The following is a 4,968-nucleotide window of genomic DNA, read 5'->3' as shown; positions in this document are numbered from 1 at the left end:
GGCGGTATGTGTTGAAATATGTATAAAAATTTTTTTGTTTATTGTTTGAAACCGCAACTATGCATCAGTCCTGTACAATTTATTATTTCAATACATTATTTCATGTGTGTATATACATACACACACGTGTGTGTGTGTGTATATACATACACACACGTGTGTGTGTGTATATTCATACACACACCTGTGTATATACATACACACATGTGTGTGTGTATATACACACATGCGCGTGTGTATGTATATACACACGAACGTACGTGTCTATGTGTATATACAGTCACACGTAGGAACGAGTGTATGTGTATATACAGTCACACGTAGGAACGAGTGTATGTGTATATACAGTCACACGTAGGAACGAGTGTATGTGTATATACAGTCACACGTAGGAACGAGTGTATGTGTATATACAGTCACACTTAATTACGTGTGTACACACACATTATATTTAATATATATATATATATATATATATATATATATACACACAGACACACGCGTGTACGTGTTTAGGCATACACTGGTACGCACGCGTGTACGTGTTAATGCATACACACCCGTAAGTCAGTATATACATACAAACACGTACGTACATCTGTGTATATACATACAAACTCGTACGTACGTCTGTGTATGTATGCACATATACATACAGGAATCTGTGCCCTGCCTAATAAGGATAATCATGCCGCTTTCAGCAACACCATACAATTAAAAATGTACCCCTTCCTTTTTTCCTAAAACATTAAATACAGTATTCTTCATATTAATCCCTTCTTAGGTTCAACAACAACTGGCAGACTCGCTATATGCTCAGGCGGACATAAGCAGTCTCCAGTGTTTTCAAAACGATCCGCAGGGTGCACCAGAAGCGGGTGCTTCAGGATCCACTGAAGATCCCCATGGCAGGCTTGCCAACAAAGAGTGGTGTCACTGTGGGCAGTGCATTTGCATGCCCACAGTGGCGGAGTGTGTCTGTTGTCGAGAACACGAAGTAGTCCTACAGATGTTACCAGAAGCTTGCGTATGTGTTACACAACATCCGTTATTTGCTCAGTATGCGCTTGTGCGCGAAAACATAGAACACGCGATAAGACTATCTGCACTGGTCACCCGGAGACAGTACGACACCACAAACAATAGGTATTTATTACAATTTTATTGTACAACACACAAGACAATGCAAGTATAATTTTTAACAAAGGAAAAAGTTTATTTGAAAAGGAAAAAAGGTTAGTGAAAAAGGCAACATGGAAAAACATAAGATATCAATGCGTCTTTTTTTTTTTGTTTTCATGTAGACTATTAAAATTTTTTTAATAAGTTTAGAAATATTAATATATTTCCTTTCGTTTTTTCTTAGGGTTATGCGTGTGGGCGCATATCGCTCTTATACAGCGTGGATACATGGATTCTTGGGGAAAAACAATAGAATCCCCATACCAGCGTGTGTGATTAAATCAATACGGACAGCTTACCCTGATCCGCAAGGAAATTACACTGGTTTCCAGTTCTACATGGACCCGACTGAAAGCAATTTGGATTTCCAGTTGAACTTGTAGGATGTTTTAATTTGTGCAATTTTGTATCCAGGCTTTACAGATTTTAAAATGTTAATACATTTTTTTGTGAAATATAGTGTGTGGTTTTTTTATTTGGAACGTCTCGACTATAATCACTAATCGTTTTATCATTATGTATATACATGACTACATATGCGTATGTTAGTGTGTATAATATATACACACACAAACTGTGGGTTGTGTGTGTATGTATTTTGACACACATATATATCTGTATGCCTGTGTATCTGTCTGCCTCTCTCTATCTATCTGTCTGCCTCTCTCTATCTATCTGCCTCTCTCTATCTGTCTGCCTCTCTCTATCTGTCTGCCTCTCTCTATCTGTCTGCCTCTCTCTATCTATCTGTCTGCCTCTCTCTATCTGTCTGCCTCTCTCTATCTATCTGTCTGCCTCTCTCTCTCTCTATCTGTCTGCCTCTATCTGTTTTTCTGCCTGCCTGCCTGTGTATTCCTTTGCAGGTCTCTATAAGGGAGGAGGGAGCTGTCCAGTGCTGAACCTTTCCCCTGCACAGCGAGGCAAGGCTTCGTTATAGCAAGGAGCTGTCGAGTGCTGAAGTCTCAGCAGAAAGTACTGTAATAGCTGCAATGCACTCCCAACATCGATGGTGTGATGGAACAAATAGTTTTCTTCACCAAAATATGTGTGGGTATATATGCGTGTACACACATATATATATAGTATACGCGTGTATGTCTATGTATGCATGTATGTAACATACCCACAGGTGTGTGTGTATGTGTGTAATACATACATATATGCATACGTCTGCGTGGGTGTGTATGAGAGAGATTATATATATAAATATATATATCTCCCAGACAGACGTAACCATGTACACATGTACGCTTGTACACTTGGACAAGTGGACACTTGGACAAGGTGCGCGTGCGTATGTATTCGCAAACACATGCACCTACTTTGTAAGTCATGTTAGTACAATAACTTACATTAAAAAAAAATTTGCAATGAGGTATTGGTTAATAAAATGACCAAATTAAGAATTTTTGTGCAAAAACATTTTATAAATATTATGGCTATACTTCTAAATACGAGTGTCATTAATTTGGTCATTTTACCGTAAGCCCGCAATCCACGACAAGGATCCTCATTCTCTTGCGAGACCAATCTAAAAAAATTAAAAATTCCCTAACTAAAAATTCTACCGTAAAGGACCGAATTTTTTACAAAATTTAAAAAATTTATAAAAAATTTAAAATTAGTTAGAAACACCCGTGGAAAAATGCATAGGATTTATGGGATAAGACCGGCAACATTTCACATTGTACCAGTTATACATTCTATACAAAAAAGACATTTTATGCAGATGATTGCAAAGAGTAAAAAGGGATGTTAATGCGATTAACAAAAGGGACTAGAGGGCATAGGAAATAAATAAGGATAAGTGACCAAAATGTTAAATAAATATCACTATACACACATGGAAATAAGATTGCAACGCACATGTAAACTATACAAAAGACAAAGTAAGTAATAAAGAGACACAGATAAAAGAGACAGACGAACCGTTGAAAATTGTAGTTCACTTATTTACAATAGACAGACATGAAACAATGGTTGCACATGATACAAAAATATTACTAAATTTTTCGTTAAAGTTTGTTGTTTTTTTTTTATTTTTTTTTATACCCACCAAAATTTTTTCTTGATTACCTTGGAAATCGACTTTGAAATTTGTGAACCAATTCCTCTTCACTGGGTTTCACAACAGGTGCAATATTATGAGGGAATTCTGAGGATTTTGAATGCCAGGAGATGGACATCTCACCTTTGGCGAACATCACAATCTCACGAATTATGTCAAATACAAATGCAATGGACTTAGGCTCATAAAGAGCTTTCAAAATCCACTGCTTCCGTGCTTTTGAGTACTCCACTCGGTAACACTTCCGGTCCTCTATCCCGTCTTCTGATTGCGTTTTTCTGAGCTTTTGAATCCTACCTACGTTGTAATTGTGGTCTAGAACAGCAAGTTGCGTTCTAGCCACCATTCCGTCATAAAAAAAATGAATTCGTTTGGGCCTGTATTTCAATACACTTGCGTGAAAAATCTCCAAATCGCCAGTGTGACAAAAATTGGAAAGATGGCGGATGTCTTTCAGTAAACTTGTTTTCAGAACCACGGTTTTGAATTTGGTATGTGCTGTAGTGTTAGGGGCTAACCAAGCGGTGGTTGGTTCAAGAAGGGCGTGACTGCAGCGGTGATATTGGGCATTGTTCTCCCACTCGTGAACGTTGATAATGTGATTTGTTGCCGATTTCCATTTTTCTACCAGTAATTCTGGATTTTTTTGACTGGTATGCGAACACCACCACAGATGATTTTTGAGGCTCGATATCCACGGGGAAATGGTTGCGCAGTGTGTGCTTTTGGAAGCCACAAGCAACTGCTTGCCGACAGCTTTGGCCACATGCCAGACATCAAATTCATGCATAATTTCTGGAAATTCCTGGCGCATTACCTTACGTATGGAGACATGCCGATCAGTTGTGACTATTTGAATGTTTAATTCATCGGCGATCAATTCAAGTAGTGTTTTCCGGAATGCAGTGGTTTCGAGCGAAACTGACGAAGCAGGTGGAACAAGTTGTTCCACCGTGAAGCCCACAATTTTTTTGCTCTTCAACTCCAAAAAAGTATAAACGGTGTACTTTGCTGAAAAACCCAGGCTATCGGATTGCCCATCGCCAGCTAAATACAAGGGTGTTGATTTCATTTCTGCTATTAGATTTGCCCTCTGCTGCATCCAATGATTATCTATCACTGAGAATAATAAGTGATGTTGGTGGCGGTAGAAAGTGGTTTTTGAGATTCCTTGAAGTTTCAGAATATGTAGCATATTACTAACTTTTGCAAAATTAGATCCGCTAAGAAGGACACTGGAAGCAAGTAAAATGTTCCCCGCCGGGCAATTGTGGATGAGTGGTTGGCTTCGCCACAAGTTGCAGGTGTAGCCTCTTTCACAGAAAGATTTCACAATTACCATTGATCCCTTTGGGAAAATCTTGACATGAGTTAGTTTAAGAAAGTATTGATTTCGGTAAGGGCAAGGGATCATTGAAAATAAACCCATCAAGGAGCTTTTGAAAACTATGTACTTTTCTTCAGCGGATGGGTCCATCTCTGTTGGAGCTAAGGTTACAAATTCTGGTAAGGGGTAGCTCAAGGGGTTATTGGAATCAGAAGGAATGGCAAAATCCTCACTACCGGAACTCTCCGATGCTTGCGATGCTTTGAATGTCGAGTCGTTTTGATCATCAGAAAAAACACTTGAAAGGCTTTCCTCAAAAGTAGAAGCAATATTGCAACTTGAGGGTTGCATATTGATTCTATCGGCCTCATTGGCTGTTTTGGATATTGGG

The sequence above is a fragment of the Eleutherodactylus coqui genome, chromosome 3 (genome assembly GCF_035609145.1).
Source record: "Eleutherodactylus coqui strain aEleCoq1 chromosome 3, aEleCoq1.hap1, whole genome shotgun sequence".
Taxonomy (NCBI): domain Eukaryota; kingdom Metazoa; phylum Chordata; class Amphibia; order Anura; family Eleutherodactylidae; genus Eleutherodactylus; species Eleutherodactylus coqui.
Note: the sequence above shows the minus strand (reverse complement) of the source record.